This window comes from Tamandua tetradactyla, chromosome 19 (genome assembly GCF_023851605.1).
Source record: "Tamandua tetradactyla isolate mTamTet1 chromosome 19, mTamTet1.pri, whole genome shotgun sequence".
In the NCBI taxonomy this organism is placed as follows: Eukaryota; Metazoa; Chordata; class Mammalia; order Pilosa; family Myrmecophagidae; genus Tamandua; species Tamandua tetradactyla.
Window position 1 is genome coordinate 61684316 of NC_135345.1, and position 23661 is coordinate 61707976.

At 35.1% G+C, this 23661-nt stretch overlaps 1 long non-coding RNA gene across 1 annotated transcript; it reads right to left on the bottom strand.

The window, feature by feature from the left end:
* Positions 1-566: 566 nt before the first annotated feature.
* On the bottom strand, positions 567-20358 carry LOC143663653 (uncharacterized). Its single transcript, XR_013166093.1, has 4 exons — positions 20262-20358; positions 18021-18105; positions 15527-15596; positions 567-746 (listed from the first exon to the last, which is right to left on the bottom strand). It is a non-coding gene; the product is annotated as an uncharacterized LOC143663653 (long non-coding RNA).
* Between the last annotated feature and the right edge of the window lie 3303 nt (positions 20359-23661).

The following is a 23661-nucleotide window of genomic DNA, read 5'->3' on the forward strand; positions in this document are numbered from 1 at the left end:
TGCAATTTCACAAATTATTTCTTGTTTCTTGCCAACAAGTAGTAATAATGCTTAACGTTTACTTATCCCAAGTTTTTATCTCACACCAAATATATATAAATACATAAAATGCAAAATCACTCAAAAAAGCCCGACGATAACAAAGGAAAGCTCAGAAACTAGAAAAGACAATTGATATATGTTATTTTGACTGCTATCATGTTTATTGATCACTACTAAATATGATCATAATACTTTCTTTTTCTAGGACCTCAGAAAGTTGATATGGTTTATAGAAACATAGCCCTTTTTAAAAATTCATTATAAACCAAGGAATTTTATGTCACAGAAAGTTTGCTAGAATAGAACTAACAACATGAAAAGCTATATTTATCTAAATTTGTTGTAGTTTAAAACCACTTTAGTTTTACATAGTCAGATAAATACTGGAAAATGATGAGTCCATAACTTAAGTAATTTAAGAAAAACAGCTAAATAATTAGCTGTCTCATAATAAAGATTTGCTCTAGAATTGTACCTATATTTTGTGCACATAGGTCATTCAAATAAATTATACATGTGGCTAGGGGAGGGAGTTTATATTTAAACACTTTATAAAGAAAGATCTGTGTGATTCAGAATATCTGTTTGAGATGTATAGCTGTGTTCTTGCTAATCAAAAATAATCAAAATAGGGTGGGCCACTGCGGCTCAGCTGGTAGAGTTCTTGCCTGCCATGCTGGAGATCTGGGTTCAATTTCCAGTGCCTGTCATGTGAAAAATAAATAAATAAATAAAAGAAAGAAAAATAATCAAAATAATTTCTATGGTTATCTATACTCCTCAAATCTTTTCTAAATTCTCTTTCATTCATTCTACCAGTTTTGTATTTAGAGAATTCTTTGGGAAACAATTTCATTAAAGGTGACTATTTTGCTGCTAGTCATGTGTTTACAGGACACAAGTATAAGAAAATTTAATGTGATGGAAGAGTGGATCATAGTATCATATTCATGATCCATGAGAGCTAAAGGTTTCATGGAATTTATATTGCTATACTATATTGATCATTGGAGGATGTTTATAAATTACGATACACTATGCTATGAGCCATAAGCATAATATGTACTGGTAGTTATTTTTTCCAGTGTCTGAGAAATATTAAACCCTTTATTTTAAAATAACTACAGAGTCACAAGAAGTTGTAAAGGTAGTTTGGAGAAGATCTATGTACCTTTCACCTAGTTTTCTCCAATAGTAACATTTTACCTAACTACAGAACAATATAAAAATCAGGAATTTGATATCAGCATGATGTGTGTGATCACTTTGTATCATTATGTCACATGTAGGTATCATGTAACTATCAACTCAATCAAGATACAAAATTATTCCATCACCACAAAGATTTCACTCATGCTATTCCTCTATAGTCACAACCACCTTCCTTTCCGCCATATCTGGAAATCACTAATCTGTTCTCCTTCTCTTTAATTTTGTCATTAAAAAATGTTATAAAAATGGAATCATACAGTATTTGAACTTTTGAGATTGGCCTTTTACCTTCAGCATAATGCTTGAGATCCACCCAAGTTACTGCATGTTATCAATAGTGCATTCCTTTTATCACATAAGAGTATGCCATGGTATTGCATGTAGCAGAGATTGTTTAAGCACTCACCCATTGAAAAACAATCTGGTCGTTTCCAGTTTTAGGGCTATTACAAATAAAACTGCCATGAACAATTGTGCACTGGATTTTTTGTGCACATGCATACAATTATATATTGGCTGTAGGTATTTTGTAGTTGTCCCTTACCAAGTAGAAGAAGTTGCCCTTATTCCTAAGCTTTGGAAAGTTGTAATTATGAATGTGTATTTAATTTTGTCAAATACTTTGTGGTGGTTAGGTTCAGATCTCAAATTGGCCAGGTGATGATGACTGTTGTTCTGTTTCTGTTACTTTAAACCACCAGCATGTGAAATTCATCTATGGCTGATGAAATTTGCAGTTGGCTAAGTGCTTTGCCTTCCACAATGACAGCGTTTAATTTAATTAGCTAGAGGCTTAAAAGAGAGAGGTCAGAAGAGAGCTCAATATAGCATAGCCCAAGCAGCTCAGGATACCTCATCTCAGCACTCACAACTCAGCCTGGACATCTGGAGATGCAGAAAGGAATTGCGCAGTGGAAAGCTGTTGGAACCCGGAAGCCAGGAGAGAAGGTCATTTAGAAGTCGCCATGTACCTTCCCATATAACAGAGAACCTCAGAAAAAAGAGAGCTGCCTTTCCTCTGAAGAACTATAAATTTTTTAAATAAATAAATCCCCTTATTAAAAGCCAATCCGTCTCCGATGTGTTGAATTCTGGCAGCTTTGGCAGACTAACGCATGCTTCTTCTGTAGTGATGTGTATCATCATGTGGATTTCTTCTTAATTTATTAATATGCCGGATTATACTTATTGATCTTCAAATATTGCACAAGCCTTGTATATATGAAATAAGCCACAATTTGTCATGGTGTATAATTCTTTTTTATGTACTGCTGAATTTTATTTGCTAATGTTTGTTAAACATTTTTTTAGCAACATTTATTAGATATTTGTATATAGTTTTCTTTTTGTACAGTCTTTGACTTTGATATCAGGGTAACATCAGCTTCATAGAATGAATTGAAAGGCATTCCCTCCTTTTATATTTTCTGGAAAAGTGTGAAGAATTGTTGATAATTATACTTTAAGTGTTTGGTTGAATTTTTCTGTGATTCTATAAATTTTCACTGGCCTTGAAACCTTTTTTCGGGAAATTTTCTAGTTAAAAATTCAATTTATCTAATAACCATGGTTATTCGAATTATATATTTCATATTGAGTGAGCTCTGTCGTCTTAGGTTTTCAAGGAATTGGTCCATTTCATCAAGTTGATAAATGCATGTGCATAAAATTGTTCATAATGTTTCCTTATTATTGGTTTCACACCTTCATGGTCTGTAGTGCTATCCTCATTTCATTCCTTATATTAGTTTTTTTTTCCATCGAATATTTCATTGACAATTTTGTTAGAACTTTATCAATTTTACTGATCTGTTCAAAGAACAAAATTTTTGTTTCACTTATTCCTATGTTTTTTTTCTGCATTCGATTCCATTGTCTCCCTTGTTAATCTCTATTATTTCTTTCCATATATTTCTTTTCTACTCAGAATGAAATACTACATTATTGACTTGAGGCATTACTTTTTTCTAATGCAAGCATTTACAGCTATGAATTTCCCTCTAAGCACTGCTTTATCTGTATCCTAAAAGATTATGTTTATGGTGCATTTTTAATTAGTTCAATGCATTCTTTATTACCCTTGAGACGTCCTCGTGGACCCATGAATTATTAAAAGGTTTAGAGACTTTCCTGGTATCTTTCTGCCATTTCTAAATTGATATTGTTGTTGAAAGTTGACTCTCAAGTTTAAATTTAACTTTAGCCTTCAAAGAGAAACTGGGAACTTTTGATAAGGACTGTCTGGGGAAAGTTCAGGAGACTTTAATGAAAGGGCTGATTTTGCAGGAAAAACACCTAACCACAAAAGATTAAACTAATCTATAAACCAAACCCTAAAACTAACCATAAATCAAAACCCACTAGTTCAACAACTAATTTTAAGTCAAACCACACTTTTGGATGACCCACCTTTTGATGATTAAGCCAACGTCAGCTATCACTACCATTCCCCTTTTGAAAATCTCCTGTGAATTGTGTTTATAAATTGATTAAAATTCTAAATCTCAGAACTCATCTCTATGGAGAAAAGACTCCTTATTCATGAATAGTTGGTTTTCAGTAACCTTATTTGCTCATAAGTAATGTGATTACAAATGTCTCAACCATGTTCTGGTCTCAGAAGCAGGATCTAAAGCTATCATGAGGGTCCTTCCCATGGTATATCCAATGGAATATACCAAGTAAGGTACCCACTGGGTCCCCTTTGTGCATCTACAGCTTGTTGTTCAGTTGAGAGGCTTCCAGCAAGCTACTCCCAGATTCAAGCTTCATTCTTTACCTGTGCTCTCTGGTTTATTGATTAGCTTTTGTTTGGGATTTTATTTTTACTTTGAATTTGAATTTAGATTCTAGTCCAGATCATCTCAGGTAGGCCGCACTTTGGTTTCTTTTCAAGTCCCACAGTAACCTACTAGATGAAATATGGAATTCAGTATCATTTGAAATGTATGAAATTTATTGCTCTAAGCTTCATTCCCCAATTTTGGTGCAGAATCCTTCTTCTTCTTATGTGTTTTCATTATGGTCTTCATACTTGGGACTTTCTACATAAATGGGTTGACCTCACTAAGAGGTAGACTAGAAAACAAAGGATCTTGTACTCCTCAAAAGTAACAGGGTGCATTCTTGGACTGGGAGAATGAGGTATCCAGAAGAAATGAAAGTTTTCGGCCAAATTGGTCTCTTTAAAAAATAGAAATGAAAAACTTGAAAGATTAACTGAAAAATAACTTCTTTCTCTGCCCACACTGCTCCACCCTAAAACCTAAATCCAGTCAAACATCCAAAAGCTTTTTTCCTGTTACTCTGTCTACCGCATCCCCTAATTCCCTGAAGTCACTCGAAAATCTGAACTTCTACTGAGGTCAGAGTTTCTGCTCCAGCCTAGTCTGAACCATGGAGTTATGCCAAACTCTGGGCAATTATTAAGCATTTTTCTCACTCTAAAAGGGATCAAGATAAGTTTGTTGAGGTATTGAGAATCTTAATGTGAACATATGATCCAGGGATCCCGATCTATACCATCTAGTATATACTAGTCAGAAGATCAGATGCCAAGAGCTGAATTTGGAAGAGGTGGCTTGGATTCTTCCAAAAAGGACTTAGGGATACTCTGGCCATGCAACTAAGGATGGTATTATTAGTACAGCTTGAAAAATAGGTCAATTATTGATTGACACTTTCTGAAACTTTCACAATAGAAATAGATTGGATTATCTAGCTCTGTAAACAAACAAAAAAGAGGATGGAACTTCCGGTGATTACAAAATTAGATTAGGAGAGACAGTAAGACAACATTCTAGAATTAAAAATAGTGTTGGTTATGGTGATGACAATGCAGCCCTGTATATACTCACTTCATTACTAGCCTGAAACTTGAACATGGAGAGTAAAACAAATGCCTAAATTAGAATTTTCTCCTTTTCAAAATTAGTACATTTGGCTGAACATTTTAAGAGAGCTCTAGACAAAAGAAAATTTCAAACCAACTCATCTTATGGCCCTAAAAATTCAGTAATGACAACAACCCATGACCCAGTGACCTCAAGGGTCTCCCCAAAGTCTTCCACAAATAGATAAAGATACTTACCACTGCTGCAAACTTAAGGGACAACAGAAAAAGGACTGCACGCTTCCTAAACAAAGGGGTTCAAATGGCCCCCAAACTTTTTTCTACAAGACTGATGAGGTTCTGGGGAAAAAAATATTTTCAATCCACCTTCTTTCCCGTAAATTCCCATGGTGAAATTCAAATTTCTGTCAATGGGAAAATTTGCTACTTTTTGATAAACATTACCACAACTTTAACTATTTTACATTCCACCCAAATTTAGCATCCTCTCTCTCGAAGCATTTGAAGTCTCCAAGTGGTTGACATTTCAAACCAAACGCAAACCTCCCTTGACCTAAACCTTTATGTATTATCCTTGGTCTTCTCAACGAAGGGTCCTTTCCTTTAATGAACTTTAGTGAACTACCCCTCTCTAAAATTCCTGGGGTAAGACTTACTTTCTAAATAGAATTGTTCAATAAACACACTTCAGAGGGCGTACTTTTAAAACTGTCTGATAATCCTGACACCTTCTGCACTCTATAAACCCAATTAAAATGCCCTATCTCAAAATATCTCTTAAAAGCAGAGGACATAGAAAATTGGCCTTCCAAAGTTCCTGCCAAATTATAGGAAATTCCTTTTATTGTTGTGGAATTTATCTACAGGGATGATACAATTGAAATCCAAACTGATCCCTACACATTTTTCTCTAAATTGGCCCAATGTTCCTTCAAATCCAAGTCATTGAAGGGTTAGAAACTATTTTTAAGAATTTTCTTGAAAATGGCTTAATCATCCTATATTCTTTCTGACATTCCAATTATTCCTGTCAAAAAAGTTCAAAGGTCAAGGATATTTGTTCAAGACCTAAAAGCCATAAATAAAATACTTATTTCCTAGTTTTCCAAATATCTTACACCCTTTTATCCATATCTCCAATGATGCTACTCACTTTACAGTTGTGGATTTATGTTTTGCTTTCTTTTGCAACCTGCTACATCTAGATACTTTTATAGCTTTCACTTGGCAAAATCAACAATATGCTTGCGATAAGAGTTTACTGAAACTCATTCTAAATTTTCTCAGCTATTGAAACAAAATCTTGAGGGGCTCAAATTCTACAATCATTCCACTTCAAGCCAATGCATTGATATCTTGTTGCTTTGCTCTCCTAATCAAAGGGCTTCATTTGAGAATTGCATGTATCAATAGAAACTGCCAAAGAGAGTACACAAGCTGTCTAAAGATAAATTATAGCTCTCTCAAGCCCCTTACCACTATTTAGAATATCGTCTGTCCACCACAGTTGTCTCTCTGTCCCTAGAATGACTTAAAACCTTTCAAAGTTTTCCTCAACTTCAGACTAAAAGAGGGTTCCTGTAACTCACTGGCTATTGCTATCAGTGGTTCTCAACTTTCCCAATACTGCTTCCTTTTTATATGAACTGACTTAATATACCAACCTGAACCCTTATCATGGGCTAAGGTTCGTTAAAATCTTTTGCTACCTTAAAATAAGCCTTAATCTAACTCCCAACTCCAGGATTTCTTAATCATAGAAAATATTTCTGTTTCTCTTTGTAACAGGAGAAAGACAGGCTTTTAGAATGTTAACTCAAAAACATGGTGAAAGACAAAGACGTATTAATTATGATATCTTGCAGTCCACATATACACTGGAAATTACTACACACAGTTTTAGGCAACATTTTTCTGCCAGTAGACTTACTTCTTGTGAAATATTACTGTTAACTCCATTTCATATTCAAATTTAACATTGCAATACTTCAAACCCCGCTACTCTCCTACCTCTAGATATGGAAGGCACCCCTCATGATTGCATAGCATTATCTCTGAATTAAATATGCCTAGAAAAGACTTAAATGTATCTCCCCTACAAACTGCTGATGGTTTTTAATCTCAAAACCAGGAAGGGAGAGTTCCAGACTGGATATGCAATACCATCTCAATTTGAACTAACAAAAAATAGAAAGCTTAAAAAAAAAAAAAAGAAAAAGAAATCTGCTGATTGCAAATCTTTTCAACCAACAGAAACCTTTGTATAATCTCAATCTGTCATCTGACAGGGAAAACCTGGTAATATATATAATGATAGTAGGTATACTTTTGCTGTGGATCGTAATTTTGGACTGCTGTAAATCAAAGAGTAAGGCCGGCTATCGTGACTCACTGGCAGAGTTCTCGCCTGCCATGCTGGAGACCCGGGTTTGTTAACTGGTCCCTGCCCATGAAAAAAATAAATAAATAAATAAATAAAAATAGTATATCTGACCACATCAGGCACTCATACTAAAAACAGCCGTCAGAGTAAAACATATGGAATAAAGATGAATAATAGGGGGAACAAATGTTAAAATAAATTTAGATTGAAATGCTGGTGATCGGTGAGGGGAAGGGGGAGGGGGTATGAAATGTATGAATTTTTTTCTGTTTTTTTTTTATTTCTTTTCTGAATGAATGCAAATGTTCCAAGAAACGATCGTGATGATGAATATGCAACTATGTGATAGTATTGTGAATTACTGATTATATATGTAGAACAGAATGATCAAAAGTTAAGAATATTTGCGTTTGTTTGGTATTTTTTTTTGTATTTAAAAAAAAATTAAAAATTAAAAAAAAAAAAAAAAACGGCTGTCAAGGGTGGGCCACGGTGACTTAGCAGGCAGCATTTTCGTCTGTCCTGAAGGAGACCCTGGTTTGATTCCCGGTGCCTGCCCATGCAAAAAAAAAAAAAATGGCCGTCAGCTTGCAGAATTTAAAAATTTTTAATATTAGCAAAAAATAGGTATAATTGAAATTGGCATGCATACCCATAAGACCAATCCTGAATGTATTGGCTGATCATTACGCATATGATGTCAATTTCTCTTGAACAATTATGTATACTGGAAAACCCGACTTCCTCAAACCCCTCCTCCTGTACTTTCTAAAGGTCAATTAGAAGCCTCAGATTTATAAAAAACAGATTGAAGTCACCAGGAATGAGAAATAAATCCTGATAATGGATTCTCAATTAGCCCAGAAAGCCATTCGGTTCCTCCTAAATACCTCAAAATTCCTCTTTTCTGAACTTTACATGCTCCTACCCATGATGTGACTGATAGAATGATTCAGGCCATGTCCAGACATTGGTGGGGAAACTGAAAAAGAAAAGCTCAGAATATTTGTAACCAGTGCTATACTTGCCAAAGTCACAACCTGGAAAAGACCTTCAAGGACTTCCCTGGTTTTGCCCCTCCCCATAAAGGACACTTTGAACACTGACAGATGAAATCTATCCATCTACCTCATGTATGGAGTATTCTTATCTACTAGTTATGATCTGTTTATTCTTTGGTTGAGTAAAAGTTTTCTCTGTTGAAAGGTCAGTGCCACCACTGTAGCATTGTTTAGATGCATAGTCTAGATAAGACAGAAATACAGAAGAGAGAAGTAATAGATCTATTAAGAGCAACCCAAAGTGGGAACTCTATTTTAATGCATGAACATTGCTGCTTCTACGTACACTTCTCTGGAATATTAGAAAATCAATACCAACCAAACAAAAAATTACCTAAAGGCATTCCACTTCCTGGGAGAAACTCATATGTTTATGAGCTAAAGAGCTTTGCTTAGGGTGAATTTGATGAAAAACTTCTTTTAAACGATGCCATTTTGATGAAAGAACACATGCTGTATGATTTTAACATTCAAATTTTTAAGATTTTTTTAATGAACAAGATAAGATATATCTTGGTATATGATCTATGGTCACTTCTAAAAGACGGTGCATTTTCTTTTGCGTGGCATATTCTACAAATATTGAATAGATCATTCCGGTTGATGGTGTTGTACAATTATTTTATAATTTTTCTGATTTTCTTTGTAGTTCATTTATCAATTATTGAGAGAGGGGGTAGATGTCTCCAACTGTAATTGGATATTTTTTATTTCATATTTTACTTTCATCAATTTCTGTTTCAAGTATTCTGCAACTTTATTGTTTTGTTCATATATATTTGGATTTCTATATCTTCTAGGTGAATTGACCACTTTATCATTTACATTTTGTGCTTTAGTTTCCCAGACTCCTTAAATTAAATACTGTGTACCCCTCTCTGTATGTCATTCTATTACAAAGAAATAGTCTGAGAACACTGGGATGACAGCCAGATGTTCCACAATCCCTCAGGAATAGGCTCCACCATGTGAGAAATGTTGGGTGGTAGCACTCTTCCTTCTTGAACAATGGGGTGGGAGTTCCACCCTGTCCAAGCTCTGGGGCAGACTCACTCTTTTCACATACATAGGTGGGCCTGCTCTTTGGGTCCCAGGAGATGCTTTCAGTTCAAACCTCAGTTTCATGGTTCTACCCTTGGAGTGGTTTTTCCTTTAATTTATCCATTTTCTGTCCCCTTTAGTCTAGGTTGGCAGTGATTCCACTCATGCAGATCTCTCTCTCTCTCACACACATACACAGGAAAAAATCGCTATTTTGCATTTAGAACAGAGGGGTCCAAGCCATCAGACAAAGAACTTTCCATAAACCCTTCCTCCGAACTTGCAGTGAAATTGCTGGCTGGTACCATGTTCAATTAAACCATCCCTGGAGGGAAGTTCCTGGGGCTGTGGAGCTGTGTTCCAGGGCCTTGTTTCCAGAAGATGATTGTGTAGTGATTCAGCTTTTACAGTGACTGTGTGGTAGAGAAAGCCTTGTGTCTGTTGCTCCTTTTATGCTATGGACAGATGAGTAGGGGTTATGGATAGAGAATGAACAAATAGTGGGGGGAACAAGGGTTGAAATGAATTGGGTAGATGGAGGTGCTGGTGGTCTGTGAAGGGGAGGTGTGGGAGGTTGGTATGCATGAGTTTTTCCTTTTTTCTTTTTTGTTTATTTTTTCTGAAGTTATGCCAATGTTAAAAAAGTGATTATGGTGATGGGTGCACAGCTGTGTGATGATATTGTGAGTCATTGATTGTATACCATGTATGGAATGTTTGTATGTTAAGAATGATTGTATGTTGAGTTCTATCAATAAAAACATTTTTAAAGAAACCCGCACATGGTGCACTATTTTCTGGGGACTCTCTTTCTAGTTCAGAATTTTCTAAACCATAAATTTCTGGTTTCTTAGTGCCTAGGGATTCAGTTCTCAGCTTATCCCTTTCCTCTCGCACTTTACTATAAGCTGCAAAAAGAAACCAGGATGCACTTTCCACACTTAGTTTGGAAATCTCCTCAGCTAAAAACCCAAGCTCATCATTCTCAAATTATGCCTTCCATCTGACACCAAATTTCAATTTTGACAAGTTCTCTGCCACTTTGAAACAAGGTTCACCTTTCTTCCAATTTCCAATGTCATATTCATCATTTCAGCCTAAGGTTTCATTAGAAGTACCTTTAGCATCCATATTTCTATGAACAGTCTTTTCAAAGCCATCTAGGCCTTTTCTATCAAGCTCCTAATAATTCTTCTAGCCTCAAACAATTACACATTTATAAAGGCATTTCTACATTTTTGTTGTTTACAATAGCAGCACTCTCTCCTGATACTAAAATCTGTTTTAGTTTCCTACGCTGCTTAAAGCAAATACTATGAAATGATTCAGCTTAAACAATGGAAATTTATTAGCTTACAGTTTTGAGGACAATAAAATGTCCAAATCAAGGCACCATTAAGGTGATGCTTTCTTCCCAAAGAATGGTTGCTGGTGATCCTTGGTTCCTCTGCCACATGGCAAGGCACATTGTGACCTCTGTGGATACTCCCTTCTCTTCTGTACTGTTTGAAACTATTATGTATCCCAGAAAAGCCTCATTCTTTAAATCCAATTTTGTGGATTTAAAGACCTATTGTGGGGGGAAAGTTTTGATTCAGTTGTTTCCTTTGGCGTGTGACCCATCCAATTCAAGGTGGGTCTTAATCCTCTTACTGGAGTCCTCTATGAAGAAAATAAAAGGCAGAAAATATAGTGAGAGCAGAAAGTCAACACAGAAAGCAGAGAGATGAAACCAAGTGACAGATACTTGGAGACAGAAAGCGCCCCTGGAGATGCTAAGCTAAGAGATAAAAAAAAAAAAAGCAAAAACATAGTTTGCTTCAGAGAAGCTAAGCAAGGATCCACAAATGCTCAGAGAAAGAAAATGCCCCAGCCAAAAACAGAAGGACCTACTGGAGCTCAGAGAGCCATTTTGAAAGCTACCTAGGAGAGAAGGATCAGCAGATGTTGCCATGTGCTTTCCCATGTGACAGAGGAACGCAGATGCCACCAGCCTTTCTCCAGTGAAGGTATCCTCTTGTTGATGTCTTAATTTCAACATTTCCAAAGGCTCAGAATTGTAACTTCTAACTTAATTAATTGCTTTGTAAAAGCCAATCCATTTTTGGCATGTTGCATTCCAGTACCTTTAGCAAACCAAAATAGCTTCTTTCCTTTGGGACGCATACAACTTAAAATCATCACATTATGTCCCTTTCTGTCCCTGATCATTTCCTTTGCTCCTTACATTATCTTATGACTGCTTTCTTTTGACTAGAAATTTCATGTTATATCTTTATCCATCCTTTATTTCAATTTATCTCTACCATTATATTTGAAGTATTTCATAGCGATCACATATAGTTTTCAATTTATTTTATTCACTTTCCTAATTTCAGGCTTTTACTTTGCATTTCTAGACTATTTTCATTTAAGGTAATATTAATATATTAGCCTTTTCTTCCATTTTATTTCATTTTCTGATTGTTTTCTGTTTTTCATTTCTCTGTTTCCTTTTTCTGCCTTGTTGTGGGCTTACCGACCTTTTCTTAGGGTTCCCTTTTGATTTATCTTTTGAATATATCTCTTTGAGTATCTTACTTTTTGTAGTTGTCCTAGATATTAAATTATATACACATAAACTTATCAAAATGTACCGTTGTCAACATATTACCAGTTTAAATAAAGTATAGAAACTTTACTTCCCTGGAACTTCTCCATTTCTAATTTCTTAAATATTTCTTCTGCATACATTGACCACCACATCAGATAGTGTTATAATTGTTGCTTCATTCATCAAATATAATTTAGAAAACTTCAGAGATAGAATGTATATTATATTTACCCATATATCTATCTTTCCATTCTTTCTCTCTTCCTAATGTTCCAAAATTCTCTCTTATAATTTGCATCCTATTTAGAGAATTTCCTAGACATTATTTTAGGGATTTCTGCTTGAAACAGAGTCTCTTAATTTTCTTCATCTTAGAATGTCTTTAATTTCTCCTCACTCCTAAATATATGTTCATTGGGTGTATGATTCTCTGTCAACAAGCTTTAACTTTCAGTATGTGAAAGAAAAAACTGTGATACTTCTTTCTAGCCTTCATGGTTTCTGATGTAAAATCCATTCAAATAGATTTCCCATACAGGTAATTTACTATTTTCCTCTGGTTACTTTTCAGTTTTTAATTTGTCTTTAATTTTCAGAGGTATGATTATTATGTAATTTGGTGTGAATTTTTAAAGATTTCTCCTGTTAGGTGTTCACTCAGCTTCTTGACTCTGTATGTTTATATCTTTTGAACAAATATGGGAAGTTTTCAGCTATATATTTTTTTCAAGGATTTTTCAGCCCTGCCCTCTGTTTCTATTCCTTCCTAGACTCAAACCTCATGAATATTAGATCTTCAGTTCTAGTCCCAAGATCCTGGAAGCTATTTCATTTTTTTCAGTCTATTATTTTCTCTTCTTCAGATTTCTATTGTTCTGCCTTCAAATTCATTAATTCTTTCCCTAGTCCTTTCCATTTATACTTATAAGCCCATCCATTGAGGTTATTTTATTTAACTTATTTTTGTAGTTCCAAATGCACAGCTTTATTCTTCTTTCTAAAATCTTTTTTTGCTAAGACTTTTTTTTTCATGTGTTTCATAGCTGCCCATCAAAGCATTTTTATGATGGTTGTTCAAAAATCCTTGTCAGAGTACTTTGACATCTGCTTAATCTCTGTGCTCATATCTGTCATTTGTCTTTTCTCAACCAATTTTAGGTCTTCTTAGTTCTTGGTACGATTAATGATTTTCTATTAAAATTTCTGGACATTTAGATATTATGATATAAGCTTCTGTATCTTATTTAATTGTTTCTTTTGTGTGTGTGTTTTGCTTTTTTTTAAACAGTCCTCTTTATATATCATCCTAGGGGAAGAAGGGGTGATACCACTTCATTATTTCCAAATGAAGGTAGAAATCCAGATCCTCCATTTGGCTTCCTTTGTCCCCTGACATAAAAGATGAGTTCCCTTTGAATGGGTTGGTAGAGGGTGGGGCTGAAGGCCTTCACTAAGCTTCCACAGCCAGTCAGAGCAGGACTGTCTCGTTACTACTTCCAACGTTGCTTTTGCTTCAACTGGCACTGTGTGGTGTGGCCTTGTTGCTGCTGAGTCATAGTGAAAGTTGTAGCTCTCCTGTAGGCATCTTCTCACAACACTACAGGAGATGGGTACTCATTAGTACCGGGTGAGGATGTTTGGAGTTCTGGGTTCCCAATAAGATCTCCACTGATAGCATAGTGTAGGAGAGCTCCATACCACCTGGCGAGAATGAAAGTACCTCTCCAAATTTAGCCTTCTCTGAGATTATCCCAACAGGGGGATTAGGGTGGTCCATTACAGCCTGGCAAGGGCAGTCTTGCACTCTATTTAAACAGTCTTTTCTTATTGTGGATAAGGCCATTGTTTTTTTCATAGTGTTTGGCTGGATTATGATAGCTGCTGTCTAAAAGATTTTTGTTCTCTTAGACTTCACCTTTCCTACCTTTACCTAGAGAAAAAAAAAGAGTTCATAGAACTTTTTATGTTTTATTTTTGTCAGTGACAGTTTTGGATTTCTGGCTTTTCCAGTATTCAATCCTCATTATGTGATACAAAAGAAAACTCAAGGGCTTCATGCTATATTGTTCCTAGGCTGCCAGGATCCCTAATTCATCTACCATTTTCTTTCCCCATTCTAGAATTTTCTTAGCTTTGTTTTTAAATGATTCCCAAGATTTTAGCTGTATATAGTGAGAGGAATGGGGAATACATCTACTCTATATTCCCAGAAGTGGGGTTAATTCACTGAATCAAGCAAACTATGTAAGAGGTATGCATGTTCAGGGCGGGGGTTGTAGGTTTTATGTAAATGCCTTAGAAGGAAAGTATGAAGTGATTCAAAATATTATTTGTTTAAAGTATATGGCTTTTTTTTTAACTATTTAATTTTTTTTTCCAAATCAGCTGTATGGTTATCTGTACTCCTTAAGTCTTCTTTAAACTCTCCTGTATTTACTTTATCAATTCTGTATTTAGAGAATTGTTTGGTGGGGTGCATAGCTTCTCTAGAAAGGCCTTATGTATTTTCCTATTTTTACTGCTAGTCATTATTTATTGTGTTTGCAGAAAATAAATGTAAGAAAACTTTATAAAATATAACCCAAAGGATGAACTATAGTACAGCATTCAATGTCTACCATAGCTAAAGTTTTTTTATGAATTTTATAAATTGTTATATCATATTAACCATAGAAGAATGTTTATCAGTTTTTTATAACCATATTGTGAATATATACATAATATGTACTGGTAGCTTTAAAAATTACTATTATTTCTTATAGCCATAAGCTCGAAGGGGTCTTAAAAAACCAAAAGTTGTCCAAGATCCTACAAGGAATCACTCAGAGCAAACATTCAAAATTATAACCTCATATAGTTCACTTTGCAAATCACAGTACCCAATTTAAGTATTCTTAGATTTAATGTGAACCTCAATAGTCATTGACTATCTATTTTTTTTAATTCTCTTAAGTGAGCAACTTGAGTTTTGCAGAGACAAATAATAATTTATTTGTCTTTCAAAATTTGATGATGGAGTCTTAATTTTTTTCAACAAACATTTATGAAGCTTCACTTTGTCAAGCACTGTTTTAAGAGTTGGGTAACACGCAGATAATTGAATCAATTTTCCTGCCTCTAAGGGCTTACTTGTATCATAAGAAGTGATAATCAAATACTTGTAGCATAACAATTGTTTTTTTTCTTAAACTAGAAGTATAATTTTCTCCTTTAATGTTTACTTTTTCTTGCCAGACACTAGATTTTCTTGAATAAACTAAGTTTTAGTTGCAAGAAATACCTGTGTTGAGTGCCTTTATCCATTGGAGAAAGTTATTCACCTGTATCATTGGATTACATACCTTGTTTCAGTTCTGGGAGGAGATACCCAAGATAATAAATATCCAAATAGTAGTTTATTTACACCATTATCTGGAAGGTAGAGAATATATTTATTTACACCATTTTCCAGAAGGTATTTATGTAGTAAATTCTGAAAATCATGAGGTTTATTTTATGTTTTCTTTGTTTTTCAATAATTATATTTGTGTTAGTTCATAGAGCAGCCTTTCTTAAGCCAAATGACAGCATTAAGAAAGAGTATGTCGAAGAAGGTAACATTGGCAAAGCTAGAATGTCCTTACTGGTTAAACCTTGATTACGGTTTGGAACTTTCCCTCAGGAAAATGGCAAAAAACAAATAAGCAAACAGTAAAACTGCTCTTGTGAGATCCTTTAATCTGATCCATTCCTTACTCTTTAAGGACTGCAGTGTACTTAAAGCATGCCTTCAGGAGAAATAAGGCAGCCAGTGGGTAGCTGCTCCCAACTCTAATGCTGATTTCCCTTACTGTATGATTGCTTGTTTAGTGATAAATCAAAATGAAAGGGAATGTCCACCAAGTATAAATCGTCATTTAGAAAATCTTCTAACTGGGCTGGCTACTCTAGCTTAGCAGAATGGACCCTTGCGTGTTACTAAACAGCTACTTTGCCCTTTCTTCAAACAGTGGGTTTTAACGTCTCCTAGCATCTCTTTCTTTGCTTTCTATAACCAAGATAAGCATATTAACCACATTATCTGCCTCTGGAGTACTCGCAAAAGCAGAATTCTGTGTTTTTAATCTTCTACTTCAAACACAATAATTTAAAACCCTTATGTGTATTCACTATTTTCTGTGTCTATGGAAATTAACTGGGACTTTAGTATAATGTATTATTTATATTGCTCCTAGAACTTAAGCCCTCTGTTCTTTAGAGTATTGTAATTTATAAAATTATCTTCTTCCAATGTCATATGACAAATGGGTCAATATTATACTTCTGCTAAATTTATTAATATGAAACATGAATCAAGACAATAAAAAGACTTGAGACTTGTGAGAACCAAAGTGGAAGTGGAATGTCTAAATCTTTCACTCTAAAGTTTTTTGTCTACCAGATATTGAGTTAGATATTTGCTTTTTATGAGTAACTTAGTGATTGTGAAAGGTTATGAAAAATGAACACACCTAAGAACAATAATTAACAATGATGTGATTTGATTTGATTTTGGAAGGTGGGGTGTAGAACATGGGATGAATTATTTATGGCAAGTGAGCGCTGGATTTAGTTCGTTTGTCCGAGCAGCAAAGGCAGTAGAGACAACATTTAATAGTATTTAATAATATAGATTTTTTTGTTGAGCAATGGGAGCAGCCCAAGTAGGTTTTGAGAGAAAACACATTCTCTAAATTCAAGTCTAGGTAACACCTAGACTATGCTTTCCAATGTAAGATTGTCATAATGAACAATGTTTTCAAATGTGATTTTCTAAAATATACGGAACCATTCGTTAAAAGGCCATGTCGTACAGTAAACCTTTCTAGATAAACCCAGGGATATGAAACCAAATGATAACATAAGGCCTTTTTATAAACAACTAAATAATATCACGCAGGTGTTTTAATCATCATGCTCTAAATTGATACAAATGAAGTATCTAGAAAAGCTATTCTCCAAAGAGAATGGCATAGTTGATAAATTTCTTAGACTTTCTCTTTCAGATAGCAAATATTTGGACAGAGATTTTGGCAAGTGCTAAAATTTTCCTAGAATTTTATCCTATAAAATAGTTAAAATAGCAATATCTATATTTTAGTACTCTTTTTTGGGGGGTGGGGAGATGCATAGGCAGGCTCTGGGAATCAAACCCAGTTCTTTGCGTGGCAGTTGAGAATTCTGCCACTGAGCCACCGTTGCATCACCCAATATTTTAGCACTTTTTCAACCTTACCAAACACGTTCACTTACATCATCTCATTTTATCCTAACAAAATCTGATTACAGACATTGCTTTTTCCCTTTTTCAACTAAAGAAGCTGAGGCCATTAGAGGAAAATTGGATTGCCTAAGAACATGCGGTTAATTTATTCAGTTGACATTAAGTATACATTAACTTATTTTAAAAAAATTGTGAACACTGTATGTGAGGGATATAGTCATAAAGAATAAGGCAGATGTGATCTCCATTCCAATAAGTCCATTCCATAATGTCCAATAAGACATTAAAATTGTTTCATGTCTTATTCCTGGCCCTCCACAAAAGTCTCTTTTTTACTAGGTTATCCGACCTCCATCACAGGATCAGTACAACTCCCATACCTGGGCTAAGCCCAATCTTCCACAGAAGAGAACTAAAATACAGCACCAAGTAGCATTGGTCTGTAATTTTTATCCAAAATCTGATGAATGCCTATCTTTTTTTTTTATTGGTAATAGCTAGCCTTGTTTTTCATACATTTCACATCATTATAAATTTGAAAACAAAGTTTTAAGATAGATTGCTCTTGTTAAAGTCTTAGGTCTGTCACTTACCAACTGTGCAAAGTGTGGACTTTTTACTGATCTTCTCAAGATTAAGTGTTCTCAAGTATAAAAATTGTGCATTAATAATAGTCACCTGAAAATATTTTTGTGAATATCAAATTAAATGTTATATATAAAACCTTTAATACAGCAGATGCTCCCCACAGGAGTGAAAGTATTAATTATTACCTAGTACATAAACATTAACAAATAACAAATATAGTGTAATTAACATTAAAAATTGTGAATATCACTTTGTTTCTTTAAATTGAGAGCAAACACATACGTATCTCAAAAGAAATGATTCAATCCAAAATGAAGAGATGAGAGTTTTATTCCTTTTATTATCTATAATCAGGTGATCAATTTATTTTAGATGGCACTCTATCTGAAGATGTCTATCAATGTGAATTAGCTATAAATACTCTCTCAAATGGCAGACTGAATTAACATTTAAGGTTGATGATTTTTCAGTGAAGTGCACTTAAATGTTGAAGAATATCTGCCCCCAAATTTTTCATTTTAATGGAATTGACATGGAAATTTGTCTCTGATAGTAATCATGTAACATCTACAGCTACATTTAAAGCCCACATTTGGTTCTTATTAATTAAATGTCACCAGCATAAAGAGGTATCCATGCCTTTCTACATACTACAGTAAGGAGTTACTTGTGGCCCTTTAGCAATTATGTCAGCATATGTAGATGTAACTTATAAAGAGAGACTAAGAAATCACCCAGTTCTGTCACACTACCTTAAAACATAATGTCTCAAGGACCTCTTTCCCACTCTAAATCTCAGTAGTATTATTATACTGTATTTGAAGAATAATTGCAATTTTACCAAGACCATAAAGCTTAACCGAATAAATATGAACAAATACTTCTAATAATAATATTAGCTTTCTCATTGAGATGAGACAGTGTGTGGTGGTTATCTTAGTACAACTCCTGTTAAAATTTGTTTGCAACAAATAATGACTCAATAAACTTGTTTAAAAATAACTTGCTAAGTAAAATAATATTTTAATTGATATACATTAAAATGGCTCTATGATTTATTATAATGTGCCAGGTATTATCTTTTAGTACACGACCCCACACCAAGCCTCCAGCCCCAGGGAGACGATAGAATTTCTATAATTACTTATCTCTGAATAATACTTCCTTTTCACATTATTCCTCTATCAATAGAAACAGTAGGGGAATCTGTAATTATTGAAATCTATATAAAGCTTCCTCCCAGTCCTTGCTTCTCAAACTCTTCCACTACTTTGTAATCAATTCCTTATAATAAATTCTTCTCTGTTTGACTATCTAGTGTAGTTTCTGTGCTTCTGACTGGGCAGTGACCTAAGTACTGTTGCGGTCAGTGGGTGTCATCCACCATGATAATAAAGTCTATTTCTACAACATTAAGAATATTGGTTGTGGATGTGAATTTAAATGAATTCAATCCTTTTAGTTTAAAAAATAATCCTTCAGGGTAGGCCACAGTGGCTCAGCAGGCATAGTTCTCAGCTGCCATGCCAGAGACCCAGGTTCAATTCCTGGTGCCTGCCCATGCAAATAATAACAATAATAATAAATTCTTCAAACATTTTATTTGATTTTTAGAATACTTAAAGAGCAGATAAAATAAGTGATGTTATTTTCATTTTACAAATACAGAAATATATTAGTATGGAGCGCAAAAGATTAATTCGTCTGCTTATGATCATTCACCTAATTCATTTTAGGAATAATATGGTATCAGGTAGTGCTCTTCACTGTAAGCAACTAAGACTCTTGATGTTTTAAGATTTTTAAAAAAATAGTATATTAAAAGAATATTAAATAAGTCATAGAATTATTTGAAGACTAAAGCATAAGGCTTGGGAAATAAGCAGGAGTAAAGAGAGGCCAGGTAGCCAATTCGCTAAGCACACGGATACCGAGGTCATGCTACTTGGATTTGAATCCCATTTTTGCCACTTAGTTTGGGGCAAAACTGCCTATCTTTTCTGATTCCTGGTTACTTCATCTGTGCATGGTATAAAAACAGTGCCTACATCATAGAATTTTCATAAAGTTTTAATGGGATTAGTCTGTGCAAAGTATCTAGATAAATGTTGAGGCAACAGTGCAGATTCAATAAATGTTAAAATTAATAAATGAAAAATTTGCCTGTCTGAAGATAACAAGTATTCTGTCTCCTGTATATTGGTTTCTACATTCCCCACGACCAGACGTTGGATGTTGGCACTCACCCCAGAGCCACTTCTGCCACTGGGAACAACATGTGGCTTTCCAGTCAATGACCGGGTTGAATTCCCAAGTGCCCTTGCTTCTGTGCACCACCATGCCTTGATACCAAGCCCTGATTATTGATGACTGGTAGAATTTTCATGCCTCAGATGTCATAAAGGTATTCCTCAAGTTCTCTAATTGGAGGTAAGCAACCAAGACCCACAGATTAGAGAATTCCCCAACATAAGAAGGAGATTCAGATGATGGCAAGAAAATTAGAAAGAAAGAGAGAAAAGGAGAAAGGAAGAGAAACAGAGAAAGAAAGAAAGAAAGAAAGGAAGGAAGGAAGGAAGGAAGGAAGGAAGGAAGGAAGGAAGGAAGGAAGGAAGGAAGGAAAGAAAGAAAGAAAGAAAGAAAGAAAGAAAGAAAGAAAGAAAGAAAGAAAGAAAGAAAGAAAGAAAGAAAGAAAGAAAGAAGGGAGGGAGGGAGGGAGGGAGGGAGGGAGGGAGGCAGGGAGGGAGGGAGGGAGGGAGGGGGGGGAGGGAGGGAAGGAAGGAAGGAAGGAAGGAAGGAAGGAAGGAAGGAAGGAAGGAAGGTGGGAAGGAGGGAAGGAGGGAGGGAGGGAGGGAAGGAAGGAAGGAAGGAAGGAAGGAGGGAGGGAGGGAAGGAAGGAAGGAAGGAAGGAAGGAAGGAAGGAAGGAAGGAAGGAAGGAAGGAAAGAAAGAAAGAAAGAAAGAAAGAAAGAAAGAAAGAAAGAAAGAAAGAAAGAAAGAAAGAAAGAAAGAAAGAAAGAAAGAAAGAAAGAAAGAAAGAAAGAAAGGAGGGAGGGAGGGAGGGAGGGAGGGAGGCAGGGAGGGAGGGAGGGAGGGAGGGGAGGGGGGGGAGGGAGGGAAGGAAGGAAGGAAGGAAGGAAGGAAGGAAGGAAGGAAGGTGGGAAGGAGGGAAGGAGGGAGGGAGGGAGGGAAGGAAGGAAGGAAGGAAGGAAGGAGGGAGGGAGGGAAGGAAGGAAGGAAGGAAGGAAGGAAGGAAGGATGGAGGGAGGGAGGGAGGGAGGGAAGGAGGGAAGGAAGGAAGGAAGGAAGGAAGGAAGGAAGGAAGGAAGGAAGGAAGGAAGGAAGGAAGGAAGAAGGAAGGAAGGAAGGAAGGAAAGAAGGAGACAAATGTCCTGTACAGCTATTTATGCCAAAGAGTATTTCCTGTTTTTTTTTTTGGTGTTGTTGTTTTTTATTTGAAGATAAAATGAGTAGATACCATTGTTATGTGTTAACAGCAAGCATCCTGAAGATTGGAAGGAAGCCTTACTTATCTTTTACATTACAAGATAATGTAATCCTAGGTCCAGCTCACAGTTAGGCTTTCATTAAAATTAAAATTCAAGTTCTGTCATTTTGCATGTGGACAAAGTTTTAAAAAGACAAGACTGTATGTGCTTCTCTCGTATCTTGTGTCATTTAACCCTATTCAGTTTCCTCGTGTGTCTTGGCTTTAATAAAAAAAGCTGATTTTTGATAGATGTAGTGTACTAGTTTGAATCTGTTTTGTACTCCAGAATAGCATATGTACTTTTAGTTCATCCCTATGGATGGGACCTTTTGCTTAGGTTGTTTGCTTGGAGATGTGACCCCCCAACTCAAGGTGACCTTAATCCTTTACTGGAGTCCTTTGTGAGAGGACAAAAGATAGTAAAAGCCTACAGAGCTTAGAGAAAGAAATGCCTAGAGACATTTGGAGAAAGCCATTGAAAACCAAGACCCAGGAAAGAAGGATCAGTAGATGTCACCATGTGCCTTCCCATGTGACAGAGGAACCCCCGACGCCAGCAGTCTTTCCTCAGAGAAGGTATCTTCTTGTTGCTTTAATTCAGACATTTTCATAGCTTTAGAATTATAACTTGTAACTAGATAAATCCCCATTGTTAAAACCAATCCAGGGTGGGCCACTGTGGCTCAGTAGGCAGAATTCTTATCTACCATGCCAGAGGTACAAGTTTGGTTTCCAGTGCTTGCCCATGCAAAAAACAAAAAAACAAAAACAAAAAACCCAGCCAATCCATTTCTGGTATATTGCATCATAGTAATTATGGTACCTTTGGCAAACTAAAGCATATAGTGAGTAAAATTTGAGAAAACATTTTATGATATGATAACTGACAAATTCTGTGCATCAGTTGTAATTGTTGGGTAATCTATTGTTTTTGCCTGGAATAGCATTTCTTTCTTTTGAAGTCTGCAGTCTGGCTGAGTTTTACTGTACATAAACCAAACTTAACACCTCTCCCTCTTTTAGTCTCTTTTTTCATCTTTTCTCCCAATATAAGAAAAGATAACCAGTAACTTATATTAATAGCATATGTGCACAAATGTGACTTTGTAAGAATGAGCTTGATTTATTTTCTAAATACAGTAGGATATAAATATATAAATTCAAAAATGTCATCTTTCAAGTCTATGTATTTTTTAGTGATGCTATATACTTTCAATAACATCTGGAATTTTTCTTTTCAGGAACTGCTGTCAAAGCCAGTACACAGACTGCAAAAATCGTTCTCTTTAAGTTTACATTTACTTGTTCTTTACTGAGGTTATAAAACGATTAGAAATAATATTAAGTATTGTTATTGCCAATAAGACAATAAATCTTCATCATTATATTATCAAGTTTTATTTTGAATAACTTTGGCATTTCTAAAAAAATTCCAATACATATCACAAAAATGATTATCCACCAAGTTAGGATTTTTTTAAAAATAACATTTTCTTTGGAAACAATTCCTACATGTATATTTTGTTCTGCGACTTTTTGAAACCAGCTTTATTTGATTATACCATACCTTGTGCTTGTATTATCTGTAAAATGTAATATGAATATATTTGCCTTAACATACAAATAATCTCGAACTGATTTGATGAGGTAATATTGACATACTGTCTAATCATTTCTTTTAATCCTGGTTTTTAGTTATCTCACAATCCATATATACCAATGAGAGAAAAACATAGTATATGGTGTGAGGAAATAATAAAAGAAAATAGAATAGAGAAAATAAATGATATAGTCCTACCATTACATAGGCAGCTATTTAACCTCAGAACCTTCACGCCTCCTGGTTAGATTTCTCCAAGAGACAACATCTTGAAAACTAATTCCATCCCCTTAGAACTCTCTAAAAGCCTCAATTAAATTGTGTACATACACAGAAACTGAACCAAAGGTCACCTACTCAAGCAAACAGGCAAAACACATAATTGTAAAACATTCGATAAGCTGTTTTAAACAACTGCAGAATATGCCAGGTTAACTTCCAAATTATATAGCAGAGCAAGGAGCTAGCCTACAAAGCTGACATGGATTTGTTTCTCTCTTTCTAATAGAATCCATGATGTTTCCTAATACTTAAGAAATCCCATTATTATTTAATTT